The 21,727-nt window shown below is 40.8% G+C and overlaps 1 long non-coding RNA gene across 2 annotated transcripts; it reads left to right on the forward strand.

The window, feature by feature from the left end:
- Positions 1 to 18,700: 18,700 nt before the first annotated feature.
- Positions 18,701 to 21,487, forward strand: LOC112710427 (uncharacterized). Of its 2 annotated transcripts, none has more exons than XR_011865092.1 (2): positions 18,701 to 20,567; positions 21,056 to 21,487. It is a non-coding gene; the product is annotated as an uncharacterized lncRNA (long non-coding RNA). The 2 variants fall into 2 exon arrangements; XR_011865091.1 differs by having other exon boundaries at positions 21,206 to 21,487.
- The last annotated feature ends 240 nt before the right edge of the window (positions 21,488 to 21,727 follow it).

The following is a 21,727-nucleotide window of genomic DNA, read 5'->3' on the forward strand; positions in this document are numbered from 1 at the left end:
GTCTGCACATCTCTTAAAGAGATATGGCTCATCCCATAGGTAGTACTTGGCATCTGAAATTAATTTCTTTCTTTGCACTCTGCTGTACTCCTGTGGTATGAACCTCACAGCTTTATAATTTACAATATCTGCAAACCATGGAGCTTCCTGGATGGCAAAGAGTTGCTCATCTGGGAAAGTCTCAGAGATCTCAGTAGAAGGGAGGGACGCCCCAGCTACTGGTTCTATTCGGGACAGATGATCAGCTACCTGGTTCTCTGTCCCTTTTCTGTCTCTTATTTCTATATCAAACTCTTGCAGAAGCAACACCCATCTTATAAGCCTGGGTTTTGAATCTTGCTTTGTGAGTAAGTATTTAAGAGCAGCATGGTCAGTGTACACAATCACCTTGGATCCCACTAGATAGGATCTAAACTTGTCAATGGCATAGACCACTGCAAGTAACTCTTTTTCTGTGGTTGTGTAATTCTTCTGTGCATCATTTAGAACACGGCTGGCATAATAAATGACGTGCAGAAGCCTGTTATGCCTCTGTCCCAACACTGCACCAATGGCATGGTTACTGGCATCACACATTAGTTCAAATGGCAATGTCCAATCTGGTGCAGAGATGACTGGTGCTGTGACCAGCTTGGCTTTCAGGGTCTCAAATGCCTGCAGACACTGTGTGTCAAACACAAATGGTGTGTCAGCAGCTAGCAGGTTGCTCAAAGGTTTTGCAATTTTCGAAAAATCCTTTATGAACCTTCTGTAGAATCCTGCATGCCCCAGAAAGCTTCTGATTGCCTTAACATTGGCAGGTGGTGGTAATTTTTCAATTACCTCTACCTTTGCCTTATCCACCTCTATTCCCCTGCTTGAAATTTTGTGCCCAAGGACAATTCCTTCAGTTACCATAAAGTGACATTTCTCCCAGTTTAAAACCAGGTTAGTCTCTTGGCACCTTTTCAGGACAAGTGCTAGGTGGTCAAGACAGGAGCTGAATGAGTCTCCATATACTGAGAAGTCATCCATGAAGACTTCCAGAAATTTCTCCACCATATCAGAGAAGATCGATAACATGCATCTCTGAAAGGTTGCCGGAGCATTACACAGGCCAGAAGGCATCCTCCTATAAGCAAACACGCCAGAAGGGCAAGTAAATGTTGTTTTCTCTTGATCTTGAGGATCTACTGCAATTTGGTTGTAACCTGAATAGCCATCCAAAAAGCAGTAATAATCATGACCAGCTAGTCTTTCTAGCATTTGGTCTATGAATGGTAAAGGAAAATGATCCTTTCTGGTGGCTGTATTGAGCCTTCTGTAATCAATACACATACGCCACCCTGTGACTGTTCTTGTAGGAACCAGTTCATTTTTTTCATTATGAACCACTGTCATGCCTCCCTTTTTGGGGACAACTTGGACAGGGCTCACCCAGGGGCTATCAGAAATAGGATAAATAATCCCAGCCTCTAGTAATTTAGTGACCTCTTTCTGCACCACTTCCTTCATGGCTGGATTTAGCCTCCTTTGTGGTTGGACCACTGGTTTGACATTATCCTCCAACAGAATCTTGTGCATGCATCTAGCTAGGCTAATGCCCTTAAGATCACTTATGGACCACCCAAGAGCTATCTTGTGTGTCCTTAGCACTTGAATCAGTGCTTCCTCTTCCTGTGGATTTAAAGCAGAGCTTATAATCACTGGAAAAGTGTCACCCTCTCCCAGAAATGCATACTTCAGGGATGGTGGTAGTGGTTTGAGTTTAGGTTTGGGAGGCTTATCCTCCTCCTGAGGAATTTTTGAAAATTCCTTTATTTCTTCTGTTTCTTCTTGATCAGGCTGAGCATCCTTGAAGATGTCCTCAAGCTCTGATTCTAGACTCTCAGTCATATTGATCTCTTCCACCAAAGAGTCAATAATGTCAGCACCCATGCAGTCATTAGGTGTGTCTGGATGCTGCATAGCTTTTACAGCATTCAACTTGAACTCATCCTCATTGACTCTCAGGGTTACTTCCCCTTTTTGTACATCAATGAGAGTTCGTCCAGTTGCTAGGAAAGGTCTTCCTAGAATGAGAGTTGCACTCTTGTGCTCCTCCATTTCCAGCACCACAAAGTCAGTTGGAAAGGCGAATGGCCCAACCTTGACAATCATGTCCTCTATTATGTCTGATGGATGTTTAATGGAGCCATCAGCAAGTTGGAGGCATATCCGGGTTGGTTTGACTTCTTCAGTCAACCCAAGCTTTCTGATAGTGGATGCAGGTATTAGATTGATGCTTGCTCCAAGATCACATAGGGCTGTCTTGGTGTAAGCACCTTCTAATGTGCATGGTATCATAAAGCTTCCTGGATCTTGAAGCTTTTCTGGTAAGCTCTTCAGAATGACTGCACTGCATTCTTCAGTGAGAAATACTTTTTCAGTTTCTCTCCAATCCTTTTTATGACTTAAGATCTCTTTCATGAACTTAGCATAAGAAGGTATTTGCTCAAGTGCCTCTGCAAACGTAATCTTTATTTCAAGAGTCCTTAGGTAGTCTGCAAAGCGGGCAAATTGCTTATCCTGTTCCGCTTGGCAGAGTTTCTGAGGATAAGGCATCTTGGCTTTATATTCTTCAACCTTAGTTGCTGCAGGTTTATTCCTTATAGAAGTGGTTGGAGAAGCCTTTTTAGAGGGATTACTGTCAGCACTCTCAGGTGTCTGATCTTCCCTTGACATCTGAACGCCAGGAATGGGTGAAGATTGGGCGTTTAACGCCAACTTCTCTCCCTTTTCTGGCGTTTGAACGCCAGAACTGGGCAGGGAATGGGCGTTTAACGCCAGCTTTCCTCCCCTTTCTGGCGTTTGAACGCCAAAAGTACTCCTCTCCGGGCTCTTACTGTCCTCAGAGGGATTTTGGACAGTGGTTTGGTTATCCTCTGTCAATTGTTCCTTATTTGGCTTTTTGCTACTTTGAGCAGTGTTATTCAATGTCTTCCCACTCCTCAGTTGAACTGCTTGGCATTCTTCTGTTATCTGTTTAGATAACTGCTGTTTTGCCTGATTCAATTGTGATTCTATGTTCTTGTTAGCAGTTTTAGTTTCTTGGAGCATCTCTTTAAATTCTGCTAACTGTTTTGTCATCAGGTGTAATTGCTGATTAAGCTCAACCATCTGTTCTTGAGGATTAGGATCAGTGGCTACTGCCATAACTTCTTCTTTTGTAGAGAACTCATTGCTAGAGTACAAATGTTGATTTCTAGCAACAGTATCTATAAGCTCTTGAGCCTCCTCAATCGTCTTCCTCATATGTATAGATCCACCAGCTGAGTGGTCTAGGGACATCTGAGCCTTTTCTGTAAGCCCATAGTAGAAGATGTCTAACTGTACCCATTCTGAAAACATTTCAGAGGGGCATTTTCTTAGCATACCTCTATACCTCTCCCAGGCATTATAAAGGGATTCATTATCCTCTTGTTTAAAGCCTTGGATGTCCAGCCTTAACTGTGTCATCCTTTTTGGAGGGTAAAATTGATTCAGGAATTTGTCTGATAACTGTTTCCATGTCTTTATGCTTGCTGTAGGTTGGTTATTTAACCACCTCTTAGCTTGATCTTTTACAGCAAATGGAAACAGTAATAATCTGTAGACATCCTGATCCACCTCTTTATCACGTACTGTGTCAGCAAGTTGTAAGAATTGTGCCAGAAACTCAGTAGGTTCTTCCTGTGGAAGACCAAAATACTGGCAATTTTGCTGCACCATGATAATGAGTTGAGGGTTTAGCTCAAAGCTGCTTGCTTTGATGGGAGGTATACAGATGCTACTCCCATATGCAGCTGTAATGAGGTTAGCATATGACCCCAAAGTCCTTCTGGACTGCTCAATTCCACTTAGGTCCATGATGGAGAAAGGGAAATGATATGGATTGCAAGTAGATTATTTTTTTTTTAAAAATGACCGAAAATAATAAAATAAAACAAAAGGAAAATAAAATAGAATTTCGAAAACTAAAAGAAAAATAAAATCAAAGCAAATTGGAAACTAAATCAATCAACTAATTAAAAAGATTTTGGAATTGGCAATTAAAAAGATATGATTGAAAATTATTTTGAAAAAGATTTGATTTTTTTTTTTGAAATCAGGAAAGAGAAAAACAACAAAATGACACCAAACTTAAAATTTTTAGAAAATCAAACACTAATTTTCGAAAACCTAAAGGAAAACACAAGGAAGACACCAAACCTAGAATTTTTTAAAGATGAAAAAGGGACTAAGGACATGCAAATTCGAAAATTAAAAGAAAAACAAAAGCATGCAATTGACACCAAACTTAAAATATGAAACTAAACTCAAATAAAAGACTCTAAACCAACTAAAACAAAATAGTCCTAATCTAAGCAACAAGATACGCCGTCAGTTGTCCAAACTCGAACAATCCCCGGCAACGGCGCCAAAAACTTGGTGCACGAAATTGCAATCACACTTTGCAATCCCGCACAACTAACCAGCAAGTGTACTGGGTCGTCCAAGTAATACCTTACGTGAGTAAGGGTCGATCCCACGGAGATTGTCGGCTTGAAGCAAGCTATGGTTATCTTGTAACTCTTAGTCAGGATATCAGAAATTATCAGGATTGATTGTGAAAAGCAAAAGAACATGAAATAAGTACTTGTTTTGCAGTAATGGAGAATGGGTTGAGGTTTTGGAGATGCTCTGTCTTCTGAACCTCTGCTTTCCTACTGTCTTCTTCTTCAAACACGCTAGGCTCCTTCCATGGCAAGCTGTATGTAGGGTTTCACCGTTGTCAATGGCTACCTCCCATCCTCTCAGTAGAAATGTTCAACGCACCCTGTCACGGCACGGCTATCCAGCTGTCGGTTCTCGATCATGTCGGAATAGAATCCAGTGATTCTTTTGCGTCTGTCACTAACGCCCCACAATCGCGAGTTTGAAGCTCGTCACAGTCATTCAATCATTGAATCCTACTCAGAATACCACAGACAAGGTTTAGACCTTCCGGATTCTCTTGAATGCCGCCATCAATTCTAGCTTATACCACGAAGATTCTGATTAAGGAATCCAATAGATATCTACTCAATCTAAGGTAGAACAGAAGTGGTTGTGAGGCACGCGTTCATAGTTGAGAATATGATGAGTGTCACGGATCATCACATTCATCCGGGTTAAGAACAAGTGATATCTTAGAACGGAAGCAAGCATGATTGAATAAGAAACAGTAGTAATTGCATTAATCCATCAAGACACAGCAGAGCTCCTCACCCCCAACCATGGGGTTTAGAGACTCATGCCGTAGAAGGTACACAAAGAAACGTGTAAAGTGTCATGAGGTACAGATACAATGTCAAAAGATCCTATTAATAGTGAACTAGTGACCTAGGGTTTACAGAAATGAGTAAATGACAGAAAAATCCACTTCCGGGCCTACTTGGTGTGTGCTTGGGCTGAGCATTGAAGTATTTTCGTGTAGAGACTCTTCCTGGAGTTAAACGCCAGCTTTTATGCCAGTTTGGGCGTTTAACTCCAATTTTTATGCCAGTTCTAGCGTTAAACGCTGGGAATTCTGAAGCTGATTTGCAACGCCGGTTTGGGCAATCAAATCTCAGGCAAAGTATGGACTATTATACATTGCTGGAAAGCGCAGGATGTCTACTTTCCAACGCCGTTAAGAGCGCACCAATTGGGCTTCTGTAGCTCCAGAGAATCCACTTCGAGTGCAGGGAGGTCAGAATCCAACAGCATCTGCAGTCCTTTTCCGTCTCTGAATCAGATTTTTGCTCAGGTCCCTCAATTTCAGCCAGAAAATACCTGAAATCACAGAAAAACACACAAACTCATAGTAAAGTCCAGAAAAGTGAATTTTAATTAAAAACTAATAAAAATATACTAAAAACTAACTAAATCATACTAAAAACATACTAAAAACAATGCCAAAAAGCGTATAAATTATCCGCTCATCACTAATCATCCTACCACAAACATTCAGAATGCACTTTACAAAATAACTCCACTCTCATTCTTTTCATAACATTTCCTTTTTGATTAACTTAAAAGAGACAAGCACACAAGTAAGAAAGGTGCAAGTGAACATTCGAGACATCAGGCTCAATAACACAGACTTAAGCAAGGAGAATTAAATGCAGAATTGAAAGGGTTCCGAGCAACTATTAATCAAAGGTGCATTTGGACTTCCAATTTTAGCATTCTCAGCACATGGAATTAAGTAACAATACAACCTTCGGGTGATGGTTTCTAGTTGTCCTCCTCTTTGTCATCATCCATAGTCTTTGCTACTTTACTTCCTTGGATGAAGGTGCACCATTTCCTCATAAGGTTCCTGCAAAGTTATTGGAAGTTGCTTGTTCCCGAAGCACTTGAGAAATAGTTAGCTTGAATGTATGCTTGTGAACTTCTGAACTGAATTTGGTGTGTGAACACCAAACTTAGTTTCTTGCCCAGTACAAAAGTTTGCATACATGCAGAGAACCTCATATCATGTTGTTAACAAAACAATTCTTAACTAGAGACTAAACTACAACTAAGTGGTTCCCTTGATTGGTTGGAGCTAGTAATGTGTTTTGGGGGTGTAGTGTGATTCTAACTAATATCTTTGGTGGGACACCAATCTTAGAATTACACTTTCACTCTTGGAATGTTTTGGTGTGGAACACCAAACTTATCTCCTCGCAATACAGGGGAAACAACTTGTGATCTTTATTGAAATGAAAATGAAAAGGAAACTACCTCAGGTTGGGTTGCCTCCCAACAGAGTGCTCTTTTAGCGTCGCTAGCTCAACGATTCCTCCATTACTTGAGATGATACTTTACTCTGGGGTTTTCCCCCATGTTGCCCATATAATGCTTCAGCCTTTGTCTGTTCACAGTGAAAGTCCTCTCTGAACTTTCATCCATGATTTCTATGTGTCCATATGGCGAGACTTTTGTGACAAGAAAAGGTCCGCACCACCTTGATTTGAGTTTTTCTGGGAACAGTCTCAATTTGGAATTGTAGAGGAGTACTTGTTTCCCCTTTTCGAAACTCCTGGGTGCAATATGCAGATCATGTCTTCTCTTCGCCTTTTCTTTATAAATCTCGGCATTTTCGTAGGCTTGCGATCTAAATTCCTCCATCTCTTGCAGCTGCAAGATCCTCTTTGCACCAGCAGCAATGCTGTCAAAATTTAGTATCTTGAGAGCCCAAAGAGCTTTGTGTTCCAGTTCCAGTGGTAAATGACAAGCTTTCCCATACACCAATTGATATGGGAACATTCCCAGTGGTGTTTTGAATGCTGTTCGGTATGCCCAAAGGGCATCATCCAGCTTCTTTGACCAATCCTTTCTTGATGCACCCACAGTCTTTTCCAAAATCCTTTTTAGCTCTCTGTTGGATATCTCAATTTGCCCACTTGTTTGGGGATGATAAGGTGTGGCAACCTTGTGTTTTACACCGTATCGTAGGAGGAGCGCTTCTAGTGGTCTGTTACAAAAATGGCTCCCTCCATCACTGATGAGTGCTCGGGGGACTCCAAAACGGCTAAAGATATTCTTCCTGAGAAAGTTCATGACCATCTTGTTATCATTCCTTGGAGTTGCAATAGCCTCTACCCACTTGGAAACGTAGTCCACTGCTACCAAGATGTACTTGTTTGAATATGAGGTTGGGAATGGTCCCATGAAATCGATTCCCTACACATCAAACAGTTCCAGTTCCAAGATGAAATTTTGTGGCATCTCATTTCTTTTGGGCAAGTGTCCAGATCTTTGGCATTCATTGCAGCTCTTTACTAGTTCTTTGGCATTCTTAAAAAGGGTAGGCCAAAAGAATTCGCTTTGTAACACTTTTGCTGCAATTCTGTCCCCTCCAAAATGGCCTCCATAGCATGAGCTGTGGCAGTTCCATAAGACCTCTCGTCCTTCTTCTTCCGAGACACATCTTCTAAGGATTCCATCTGAACACTTCTTGAAGAGATATGGCTCATCCCAGACAAAATATTTTGCATCATTTATGAGCTTTCTTTTTTGATGTTTATTGATCCCTGGAGGTAGGGCCCCGGTTGCCTTGAAGTTGGCAATGTCTGCAAACCATGGTGCTTTGTGAATTGTCATCAATTGCTCATCAGGGAAGAGCTCGTTCACACTTGTATCATGTGTTCCACATTCCTCATGACGGATTCTGGATAAGTGATCTGCTACCTTGTTCTCCACTCCTTTCTTATCTCTGATTTCAATATTGAATTCCTGCAACAATAAGATCCATCTTATTAGTCTTGGTTTTGATTCTTGCTTGGCAAACAAATATTTAAGTGCTGTGTGATCTGTGAAAACAATCACTTTAGCACCAATGAGATATGATCTGAACTTGTCACATGCAAAAACTATTGCTAGCAACTCCTTTTCAGTAGTGGTATAGTTTCTTTGAGCATCATTGAGGACTTTGCTAGCATAGTATATCACATGGACTAAGTTATCTTTCCTCTGCCCTAACACGGCCCCAAGTGCAAAATCAGACGCATCACACATCAATTCAAAGGGTAAGTTCCAATCAGGTGGGGAAATGATAGGAGCAGAGGACAATCTCTTTTTCAAGTTTTCAAATGCTAGCATGCATTTCTCATCAAAATTAAATGGTGTATCAGACATTAGGAGATTGCTTAAGGACTTGGCTATCTTTGAAAAATCTTTAATAAACCTCTATAAAAGCCAGCATGTCCCAAAAAGCTCCTAATTGCCTTGACATCACTGGGTGGAGGTAACTTTTCAATTAGCTCCACCTTAGCTCTGTCTACCTCAATGCCTTGATTAGAAACTTCATGGCCAAGAACTATTCCCTCTGTCACCATGAAGTGACATTTTTCCCAGTTCAAGACTAAGTTGGTTTCTTGACATCTTTTCAATACCAAGGCAAGATGGGTTAGGCAATTAGGGAAGGAATCTCCAAATACTGAGAAGTCATCCATGAAAACTTCAATGAACTTCTCTATCATATCTGAAAAGATGGAGAGCATGCAGCGTTGGAAAGTTGCGAGTGCATTACATAGCCCGAATGGCATGCGCCTATAGGCAAACACTCCATATGGGCAAGTGAATGATGTCTTCTCTTGGTCTCTTGGATCAACCACTATTTGGTTATATCCTGAATAACCATCTAGAAAACAATAATATGCATGTCCCGCAAGTCTTTCCAACATTTGATCCATGAAGGGAAGTGGGAAATGATCTTTTCTTGTGGCCTCATTAAGCTTCCTGTAGTCAATACACATTCTCCAGCCTATAATGGTTCTTGTAGGGATTAGCTCATTCCTTTCGTTGGGCACCACAGTGATTCCTCCCTTCTTGGGAACCACCTGAACTGGACTGACCCATTGGCTATCTGAGATTGGATAGATTACTCCTCCCTGCCACAACTTCATGACTTCTTTCTGCACTACTTCTTTTATTGCTGGATTTAACCTTCTTTGGGGCTGAATGGAAGGTTTGGCACCTTCTTCTAGGAGTATCTTATGCATGCATATGGCTGAACGGATTCCCTTCAAGTCAGCAAGTGTCCATCCAATGGCATCCTTATGCCTTCGTAAGACTTGAAGCAACTCTTCCTCTTGTTCTTGGTTGAGAGCTGAATTTATGATTACTGGATAGCTTTTATTTTCTCCCAAGTATGCATACTTGAGAGTGGTTGGCAGTGCTTTAAGCTCCAATTTAGGTGCTTCTTTTCTTTGTTCCTTCTCTTCTAGCCCACCTTGAACATGTATTTCAGCGGCTGCAGCTTCTTCGCTTGTTGCTAACTCCTCTTCTGTTGATGCTTCAAGCTCTTCTTCAAGAGTTTCTTGTACCAAAGCTTCTATTGAGTCCAACCTCATACATTCTCCCAATGAGTCATGTGGGTACCTCATGGCCTTAAACACATTGAATGTCATTTTCTCCTCGTGTAATCTGAGGACAAGTTCACCTTTTTGGACATCAATAATGGCTCCGGTAGTGGCTAAAAATGGCCTCCCCAGGATGATGGAGGTCTTAGCTCCTTCCTCCATGTCTAATACTACGAAATCTGCTGGGAAAATAAAGTCTCCCACCTTCACCAACAAGTCTTCTACTACCCCATGGGAAAATTTGAATGATCTGTCTGCTAGTTGCAGGGCCATTCTTGTTGGTTTGGCTTCTTCAATCTTCATCTTTTTCATCATTGTTAGAGACATTAGATTTATGCTGGCTCCTAGATCACATAAAGCCTTTTCCACAGTGATTTCTCCAATGATACAAGGGATTTGAAAACTCCCAGGATCCTTCAATTTTTGAGGCAATTTGTGTTGGATGATGGCGCTGCATTCTTCCGTAAGTACCACAGTCTCATTGTTCTTCCAGCTTCTCTTTTTGGTCATCAACTCCTTCAAGAACTTGGCATAGAGTGACATTTGCTCGATTGCTTCAGCAAAGGGTATGTTTATTTGTAATTTCTTGAAGATCTCCAAGAATCTTGAGAATTGGTTGTCCTCTCCCTTCTTCTTTAATTGCAGCTGCTGTGAGTATGGGGCTTTTGAGAGGTGTGGATTGAGCACTTCTCTTTCTTGATGTGACTTGGGGATTGAGGTGTGAGCTTCCTCATGTCCCTTGTTTTCTTCATCCAGTTCCTTCTCTGGTGGTTTTTTGTGGGTCTCCTTCAATTCCTTCCCACTCCTGAGGGTGATGGCCTGACATTCTTCCCTTGGTATTGAGTTAATATTGCTGCAATTGTTGTGCCCAGGGGTTTGCTTGAATGAGAATTCAATCTGTGTTTCCAATTTCTTGATGGCAGCATCTTGATTTTGCATGTTAGATTGCACTTCTTCTCGGAAAGCTTTACTATCTTGAATTTCTTTGCATAGAATTTTGAGTAGAGCCTCAATCTTTGAAAGCCTATCATCTGTGGATGATGGTGGGTTGAGAAGGTTGGTTAGATGGATGTTGGTAATATCTCTGTGAAGTGTTTTGATGAGTGGCATTGTTGTTGAAGTTGAAGTTGGAACGTCTCTAATCTTGTCCTTGGTCTTGTTGGTTTCCCCATCCAAAGTTGGGGTGATTTTTCCATCCAGAGTTGTAGGTTTTAGAGTATGGATCATGGACTTGTCTAGGTGAATTTCCCACATAGTTGGCTTGCTCCCAATCACGTTCTTCTCCTACGTTTACTCCTTCATGAGTTGGTGATGAGGTGATGGCTGCTGCAACTTGGTTCTCTTCCACCTTCTTGGTAAGATCTGCTAGCTGCTTGGTGATTATCTTGTTTTGGGCTAGCAGTGCATCCATGTGGTTCAGCTCCATTACTCCCTTAGTGTTACTTCTTTCAGAGGCATAGAAGTAGTCATTCTCAGCAACTGTTTCAATGACATCTATGGCTTCTTCAATGGTTTTCTTCTTGTTTAAAGAACCTCCTGATGAATGATCTACAGCCTTCTTTGACTCATAGAAAAGACCTTCATAGAAGATGTGAAGTTGAACCCACTCATTAAACATCTCTGGTGGGTATCTCCTTGTCAAGTCTTTGAATCTCTCCCATGCTTCATAAAGTGTCTCACCGTCTTGTTGCCTGAAAGTCTGCACCTCAGTTCTTAGCCTATTAATCCTTTGAGGAGGATAAAATCTTGCTAAAAACTTGTTCACCACTTCTTCCCAATTAGTCAAGCTTTCCTTTGGGAAGGATTCAAGCCATTTGGATGCCTTGTCCCTGAGTGAAAAAGGGAACAAGAGCAGCCTATAGACATCCGGGTGGACTCCATTGGACTTCACTGTGTCACAAATTCTCAAGAAGGTGGTCAAGTGTTGATTAGGATCTTCTTGAGCACCTCCTCCAAATGAACAATTATTTTGCACAAGGGTGATGAGCTAAGGTTTTAGCTCGAAATTATTGGCCTGTATGGTGGGCTTCTGAATGCTGCTTCCACAGTTTCCTGGATTAGGATTGATATAGGATCATAAGACCCTCCTTTCATGCCCAGCCCGGTTTGCATGGCCTGCTCTGGCATGATTATGAGCTTCTTCTTCATGATTATTCTCCAAATTCTCTTCCATGTTGGGTTCTGTTCATACCCTGGGTCGACCTGACCGACCCGGGATGTTTAGCAACAAGGCGACCGACCTCTTCAGGTCAGACTATCCGACCTCTTCTCAAAGAGCTCGGCCAAATCGACAGGAAAGCCCAATAAAGGGCCCAAATAGAGGAACACGACCCAAATCCAGAGGCAATCTCAGCCTACAGAGATAAAGGCGGTTCCGTTGAAGATAAGCTGACCTCACCTAAAGATAAGATAAGATAAGATAACTAACTTATCTTATCTAGAAAGGTCACTTCTCACCATTATAAATACACTGGAGCACCCAGGTATAACTCATACTCTGATTCTACTCAATACCTGCTTAATACCCTTGCTAACTTAAGCATCGGAGTCCCTTGCAGGTACCACCCACCCTCCGGGGACAAAGGAATCAGCACCACCAACAAGTTCAACAAGTCGGACACAACAGCTCCGGCCGTCTCTCACCAGCCGGACACGTTAGCACCGACCAGTACCGAAGATCTCATCCAAGATTAACCTCCAGTTTCAGGTAACCCTCGGAACAGGTTCAAAGTACTCTTCCTCTTCCTCAGCACCAATAATTCTTTTTCCTCTTGCCTCATTTTTTCGTCTCCAAAGGGTTCTCTCAGGTTCTGAATCAAAGGATGTTGAGACTCCTTCTCTTCTCCCTGTCATACAACAAACAGAATGCACAACCGGAGATATAGTGAAGACTATTTTTTTGTTAGAATAATTGTTAGAGTGAGTGATGCAATTTATCAAACAGTTAGTGGGTTAGTGAGCTGAATTATGATAAACTAAGAAAAAGAGAACAGAAATTAGAGAGGGTATAGGGGATGAGGAAGAAATTAAAAGCAAACTAAGGTAAATTAACTGAATACAGAAAAGAATAACAAAAAATAAAAAATGCTCAATCTAGTGATCTTCTAGCTTAATCATTGTTGATTCAAAATCAATCCCCGGCAACGGCGCCATAAACTTGATGCATGGAAACTTGTCTCTCAACAAATCTCCCTTCGGCAAGTATACTGAATTATCGTCAAGTAAAACTCACTATAGAGTGAGGTCGAATCCCACAAGGATTGATTGATCAAGCAACTTTAGTTAGAAGAATATGCTAGTTGAACTAAACAGAATTGAGATTGAGATGCAGAAATTTAAATGACTAGAAAGTAAATAGCAGAAATTAAAGTGCAGAATCTTAAATGGGAAATTGGGGTAATGCTCATAAAAGTAAATGGCAGAAATTAAAGAGAATGGGTAAGATCAGAAATGGGGAGATCATTGGGTTTAGGAGATGTTGCAATTCTCCGGATCAAGTTCATTCTCATCTCTTCCTCAATCAATGCATTCATTTATCTCCTTGGCAATCTTAAGTGATTGGATTCTAATTCCTTGGTAATCTAATCTCTCAAATCTTGATCAATAGCCAATTCTTTGGTCAATTGCTCATGAGAAGAGATGAAGTATGGTCACTGATTATATCACATGCATTTTCCAAATCAAGTCTTGGTAGGATTATAGTCACATATCCATCCAAACCCAAATTGGTCCAGCATGAGAAAGCATTTCTAGCATGATCTCTTCATTCCTTTTCCAAGGTTCCGAAGAGATCCAATTATGGAGAGTTTCTTTTCCAAGACAACTAACCAATTGAATTAAGATTGAAATCTTTCTAGTAAAATCAAGAGAAAAGATAGAAGAAGAAGAAGAAGAATGAAAACTAATATTGATCCATCAAATTACAGCAGAGCTCCCTAACCCATTGAAAGGGGTTTAGTTGTTCATAGCTCTAGGAATAAAAAATGGCAGAAAAGAAGAATCCAGAAAAGTAAATATACAGAGAGTAGTTCCCAAAAGTCCAAAAGCTCCCAGCTAGTTAAAAACTACTCCTATATATACTACTCTTCATGATCTTCTAGTGAGTTCTTCAAGTCTTGGATGTGGGCTTTAGACTTTGAGTTGAAGCAATTCTCATCTTTAGTGGGCTCAGCTTGCAGAGAAATATCAATTAGGCTTGGGCATTTAGTGAGATTAATGTGGAATACATTTCTGGGTGCGAGGACGTTAGTGGCATTCACCTTTTCCACTAACGTTCCACCCTTATATGCCCACGTTATTCTCAACGTTAGAAGTCTTAACGTGACTTCTAACGTTCCTTCTCAATTCTTGGCCAACGTTAATGGGACTCACTTTTCCCATTAACATTGGCTTGTGCCCCTTTTCGCAAACGTTAATAGGAATCACTTTTCCCATTAACGTTGCTTGCCTCTTGCTCCCTACGTTAGGTCTCACGTTAGCTTAGCTAACGTAGCTCTTAACGTGGGCACCTATCACCTTCAAGAGCGTTAGTGACACTCACCTTTGTCACTAACGCTCTAATTGCCTTAAGCCTCTACGTTAGAACCCACGTTAACTAAGTTAACGTGGCTCTTAACGTAGTAATGAAGCCATCTCCCAACGTTAGTGACAAAAGTGAGTGTCACTAACGTTGGCTCTTTGAACCCCACTCCACGTTAACTCTCACGTTAACAATTTTAACGTGAGAGTTAACGTAGGCACTGCAAATGATCCAACGTTAGTGACAAAAGTGAATATCACTAACGTTGGCATTGTTGATCCTCTTCCACGTTAGAGTTCACGTTAACTTAGTTAACGTGACTCTTAACGTGGGGCATTGCCTAGTTTCCCAACGTTAGTGGTGTTCACTTTTACCACTAACGTTGAGGAGAAACGTTATTGGAGTTCACGTTTCTCATTAATGTGGAGTCCTCTTTTTCTTCTACGTTAAGTACCACGTTAACTTAGTTAACGTGGCTCTTAACGTAGGCTATGAATGGCTTCGCAGGCGTTATTGGTGATCACTTTTCTCATTAACGTTGCAAGCTATTTGCCATCCCACTTTAGTAGTCACGTTAACTAAGTTAACGTGAATGCTAACGTGATTCTTCCATGCTTCATTTATCCTGAAATCAAGCAATTAAAGTGCATCAAAGCTCTAGCCAAAGTCATGAGATTATGCATCATTAAAATATCATGCAATTCTGGCAAAAATCTCATGAAATCATGCAAAATTCACAATAGTTGCTTAAATGAAGGTGTAAGTGTATTTTCACCCAAAACTTGCCTTGTTTACTAGGAAAATGCATGAAACTACCCTAAAACAGTAAAGAAAAGGTCAGTGAAACTGGCCTAGATGCCCTAGCATCAGACCCACAATTATTTAATATTTGCATCAGTTATGAATAGTGGGAAATCCAAACACATTACTGGAAGCATACCAAATTTAAATAATTGTAATGGCTTAACTTGACAGCATTAACTTAGCATGGGTCGGCGTGATTAGTAGGAACCAATGGTCTTAGTTATCCTCTATTATTTATTTAAGAGGTAATGACCAAATCAGTACCCGAAAGATTCAAACACTGACGTTTTGGTACCTCACTATTGTTACAAGCGTGGCCCCGAGCTCGCCGGAGCAAATTTTCGGCAAGCACAATGCTGATCTGGCCACCGTGTTTTGATGACTTGGCAAACCACCTCCAAAGTTCCCTCCCCAATGCACACTCTCTCCCCTTCCCTTTCCTTCCCTGTCGCAGCCTCCTTCCTCAACGTACACTTCTCTCCCATCGTAGTCCCCGCTGTATCACAACCTCCTCCCCAATGTACACTTCCTCTTTCTCCCTCAACACCACCATTCACAGCAACAACAACTTTAACATCAACAGCAACAACAACCTCCACCACTCTTCCTCTCCAACGCACACTACCCCTCCCTCCCTTAACCCCACCACTCGTAGTAACAATAGCCTTAATATCAACAGCAACAATAATCTCCACCACTTTTCCTTCTCCAACGCACACTTCCTTCTTCCTCCCTCAACACTATCATTCACAGCAACAACAACCTCAACATCAACCGAGTTGCCCCAAATCATGAATCATCCTAAATTTTTAGGTTAAATTATCATTTAAAAAAGTAATAACAATAAAACTCAGAGAAAACAAACAAATTCATATACAATAATCAAAATAAAATAAAATAAAACTTAATACAACACCACCAAAGCAAGAATAGAAGAAGAGCACCAAACACAGAGGAGGCACGACACGATGGAGCCAAGATGGAACCCAGACAGATAAGGCATGGCAGCATAGCAAGCAGATACAAGCATTGAAGGCGATAGCGGTGAAGGCGCACAGATTACACAATGCCACGAAGGAGATAGACGACACTGGCGGACATAGAAGACCCGACGACGAGATGACGATAGTGCGGTGTCGATGACACTAGCTCTGTAAGATTGAAAAGGTTGAGCTCTACTGCTGTTTTGGGAGAAAGTGAGTTGAGAGTGTGAGACACTGTGTTGTGAAGGGGATTAGAATTCAAAGGGGCAAAGGAAGGGGATTAGGGTTCAGAAAGGGGAATTTTGGATTGAGGAGGGGGAAGTGCATTGGGGATGGAGGATTAGGGTTAGGGAGGGGGGAGAATGCATTCAGGAAGGGGAAGGGGGACTGTATTGAGGAGGGGGAAGGAGAAGGAGAAGTGTGTTGGAAAGGAAGAAAGGAAGAAGTAGGGTGGGGTAGGGGGGTTCGCCATGTCATCAAAATGTAGTGGCCATGTCAGCACTGTACTTGCCGGAGATGTGCTCCAGTGAACTCGTGGGTACGCTTGTCAAATTTTAAAATCTTTTAAGGACCATTTTGTCAATAACAATAGTGAGGTACCAAAATGTCAGTGTTTGAATCTTTCGGGTACTGATTTGGTCATTACCTCTTTATTTAATAACAAGGTGCTATTAGTGATTTGGTGATGGACTCTTTAGATATTTTTCTTGTGAAGAATGGATTTGATATTTTGATTGATGGGGGTGCATCTTCAGTAGCTGATTGCTTTTACTTGATGGGACAATAAGTTCAAATGAACGACACTTCACACGCAACCTTGCTCTGATGGTGAGTAGCTATTTTAAAAGTGAAAGTGTGATGCTGTATTTTAAAAGTGAAAGTGTGATGCTTTATGGATTAAGCATGATGATATAATACGAAGTATTCCTAATTGTAGACAAGACTTTTACATGGGCCTTGTCTGACTTCATTGAGCCAAGAAGAACAAGGCCCAAGTCCATTCACTATGCTTGAGTTACTGTAGTAATATAAAAATGCATGCAAGGTTGGGAGACTAAATCACTGTTCATGCAAACTTACTCTCTTTCCACACATCAACAACACATCTTGGTCATATTCACTGATGGAGAAACCAGTGTCCCACCTAGTGGTAAGGGGAAAGAGGTGATGAACTTTAGTGAGGATACTCCAGCATCCCAATCTGAGCTTGGCCGGTATAGATTATTAGTTTGTACAAGCAAAGATAGAATGAGTTGTGATAGAAACCGATCCCCTGTATGATGTTTTTTTTTTACTTTGCTACAAGGAAGGACGCACCGATGCCAGTGAATGGGACAACATAGAACCAGAAAGTGTTACATTTCCTTGGTAAATTAGGGAGGTACGAGTTCTTATATGGTCAAGTTTCTTTCCTGAAATGCACATGTCACGGGGGTTATACTATGGTTGTTTTTTGTGCTGCGTCATATACTGATTAGATACTGACTCATTACACTTGCAGCATCTAAATAGGGATGAGAAAACAACGAAGACCATGCTGCAGTCTCATGGAGACCAAATCAAGAAATTGGCAGAAGTGGTTGAAGGTCACAGCCACATACTCGGAGCTTTGATAAAGAATGTGTTCACAAAACAGGATTCTGTGCCAACTAATAAGAATGATGGAAAGACTGTATTGGCAAAAGAGAGACGTGGTCGACCTCGAAAGACCAACAACACCAGAAGAAGACAGGGACTGGATCTATCTCAAGGACAATACCAGAGTTGAAATCAAAGTCGAAGATGGCAGATAGTTCCTTGAAGGTTAGTAATGGTTGGTCTGATGTCATGTATGAGGAATTATATGTCGTATTTAGATACTATTGCATGAATATGGCCTTATGTATTTATATCATGTCTTTCTCATTTATGGTGATGTTGTTTAGCGAAAGCTGTACTTTGAGGAGGAGTCTACTATCGATGAGATGATAGAGGTACACCAAGATGGCCAGGGATCCCCATTCACCTATTACACTCATTCTAATGCTTATATGGATGGTGCTGAGATGCTTGCAGTATGACCATTGTCATCGTATTGATGATTATGTAAAATTAGACATCATTTTTTTGCTTCGAGAGTTTCCATTGCCTAACTTGTATTCGTTCTCAGTGTATGGAATTAATATTCCCGGCGTGAGGGGATGGAGTTTGTGGAAATGGAACTTGCTGTCGTTGCATATATTTTTGCAAAAGATCTACCAAAGAAGTTAGGCTATTCACCTACATCAAGTTTGTTGTCATTTTTTTGCTTTGGTTGATTTTCTTGTTGCCGGAACCGCATGAAAAAAGGCTAATCTTTCCATTGTCATTTTCCACGGTTGTGGTACTGACAATAGGAATAACAGCGAGGTCAACGTCTCAACTGAGCACTGTCTTAGAGATAGGCGTGTCCTGCACACACTCTGTCCTGGAGAAAGGGTTATGGATTACGTAAGAACAAGATATTTTCTTCATGCCATCCATTTTTTTAAACAAAATCTTGAATCACACTATCTGATCCTTGTCTTAGTTGTTAATATGTCATTTTTTGGCATCCCATTTGATAAGTGATAAGCATAGTTGCAGTCATGTGCATAGAAGGCGCTATGTCTGAGTCTGTACTCAAGAGGTGGTGGCTTCCCACCTCTTTCCAGGTAAGGAATGCATGACACATTTTCTAAGTGTTATAAATTTTTTTTAAAATGGTTCTTACAATTACAGAAAATCACGGTGAATCCAACAAATTACTACCCAAACATGCTAGAGTACATCAAGCAAAAGTTCATGGGAAAGGCGGACAAACTTTTTAAGGTACATTATGCATTTGTTATGAGGCCAAGTCTCTGGTGGCCAAGATATTGATGCCTAAGAATGACTATTCTTTGACTACCCAATACAATGTTGACATGTGGACTGGTAGTTTGAAATAGTTAGTGTTGCGTTTAAGAGAGGAAAGTGCCTTAATGATGTAAAGTATGATAAAAAAAAAAATTTTTACTGTATGTCTATTTATGGACATTGATAATACAGGATAAGTGTGAGTGTAATTTGATAGTATAGGTGTCATTGGAAAGATGGTGTTGCCATGGCCCATCGGAGATGACGAAGGGAGGTTGGGAATTATGGAGCCTCGCCAGACAAGGATGATACTACTAGTAATGCACAAATAATCATCCACAACCGATTCTTTCCCAATATTGGTATCTCCAATCGGGGGAACCACCGCCAATAGGGAGCAGCAATGATGCCGTCAACGTTCCAACGGCGCAGCTATGGACCAAAGAAAGGTGTGTAACAGCATTTTTCTCTCATCTGAGCTCCATTGCACAAATCGCCATTGAAGTTGAAGAAGGAAACTGTTCTGCCATAGGTCCTCCAATCACCGCCGCTGTTGGGAGAGGTTCTGCTCCTGCCAACGAAAGCCACGGCCACCCACTCTAATTCTAAGAATCAAAGAGCAGTGTACCCTACGACCAAATCTGCATCTTCTTGTCTTCAAGCTAACGCCCAGCCGAGGATACCATGAAACCACCGCCGACGAGAGGATTGCAACACCATCTGATTTCTGATTGATGCCTCTTGCCTAACTTGGGCCATCATCTTATCCATGTCTTTCTGTGCTTGTCTTGCCCAGCGGATCAATTTGCACTGCAGCTGTATCACAGGCACAATTCGTCAGGTGATGCAAGTCATGCAATAGCTATGGTGTGTGTTCAACACAAATGGGTTGTTTGTGAATCGAATTGTACTTGGTTCTCTTCTCTTGGTGTGGGTCAGGTCACCGGGTCAATGTCATGCTCAAAAAATAAAACACTCGCATAAACAATTACCATCTTAATTATTACATTTACCGTCCTTTCACCTTAGTCAAAAGCTTCTCCACATGCAAATCAACCTATCATGTGTCTCTTTCTTATTGGTCCAAAGCTTATAGCCATTATAGCAACACTAAAAATAAAGCCACCAGAGATAGCACCTTGTTATAATTTCTCGAATGTCTCCATAAAAGGGAACAACCGTACTTGATTTAATGTTTGCAGGTTTACGTTCCCCTCCATACGGATGATTATTGGTACTTGATGATTATTGATTTTTTCAACTGGAAGTTGGTGTATCTTGACTCTCTAAAAGATTCAAAGCTTAAAAAGGCTCGTAAGGATCAGATGCTATACGTGGTAAGCGTGAGTAACATTCATATGTTTTCAAGGAGTGAATGGTGCACTTTCTTGGTATATATAAATAGATGCAGCCTGTCTTTTGGATGAAATAGGCCTTTTTCTTGGAGAACTTGTTAGCTACTGAGTTTTTCTACGAGGGAACTCCAAATGAAATCCACAAGCTATCAACGTATGAAATAGTGGAGCCGGAGATCAGACAACAAGCTGACGGATCGTAAGTATTTGTGTTTATAAATTTTTTAGTATTCTGCCCAAATATTTAACATAATTAAACATCTTAAATGAGATGAAGTAAATTTTTTTCAAGTGGATAAACTCATTATTTGATATAGAATGTGTTCAAATGCTCTTGTGCACGAATAAAGACCCATTAGTTACACTAACTGCGTTCACATCCCATCGAAACATTTGTTTGAACACATTAAAAAGTAAATTTCTTTGGAATACACTTTCATTAATTTCTAAATTATTTTATATCAAAATTAATTATATTGTTGGTTTAATGGTTAAAAAGTCTAGTGGTCGGGGGAAGAACATTACATTGCATACATTGATTAATATCATTGACAATGTAAATTCTTTTTAAAAGAGTGCGCATTTTCCTTTAAAATTTCACGCACTAGCAATCATTTTTTTTATTATTGGATCGATCAATCTCGGGCCCATGTTGCCTAATACTATTAATGTCATTAATGACTGCAGAGTGTTGGTTGCCCAATGGATGATCCAGTCCCACTTATAGAGTGACTACGATCTACCGATAATAGTTTAACACAGTTGATGTCCCGTCATTAAAGGTGCAAGCCACGGTTGATAATATATTTTTTGGTGTAATGTTTGCCTTTTTCTTAGGTGGTTATCGAACATACAATAATGATACTGGTGGTTGATCTTGTTGTGGGGAGACACAACCCCATTTGAGCTGAAATTGGCCGAAAGGCAGTAGAAGATTGGGACAAAAGATGCAGAAGGTCAGAAGAAAAACCAAGAAGAAGACTGGCCGATTAGAAGTTACTGCAAATTCTTTCATATAGACTGTAGGCAGAAATATTGTATCTGTTTTTGGTGCCCAGTGATGGGCTGTTTAGACAGTGAAGCAAGACTTTATGTTGTAGAATACCCCTTTAAATCTAACCAACATTCACTTACCAATGGGCTAATTGGTTGATATAAAGAGGCTATGTTTAGTCTGTCTTTTTTTTTAATTCGTCACACTTGATGGGTTTCATTGTTATATCCGACTCCTCCTTCGGTAAGAAGCAACTTTTGTGTTATTTTGCGCCGCTATGACGTTTTCAAAAGATGCACACGTAATGATTAATATCACCATCAAGTACGATTCCTCCCTTCAATTATATCTCTTCTCTTGCATAT

The sequence above is a fragment of the Arachis hypogaea genome, chromosome 9, assembly GCF_003086295.3.
Source record: "Arachis hypogaea cultivar Tifrunner chromosome 9, arahy.Tifrunner.gnm2.J5K5, whole genome shotgun sequence".
Lineage (NCBI taxonomy): Eukaryota > Viridiplantae > Streptophyta > Magnoliopsida > Fabales > Fabaceae > Arachis > Arachis hypogaea.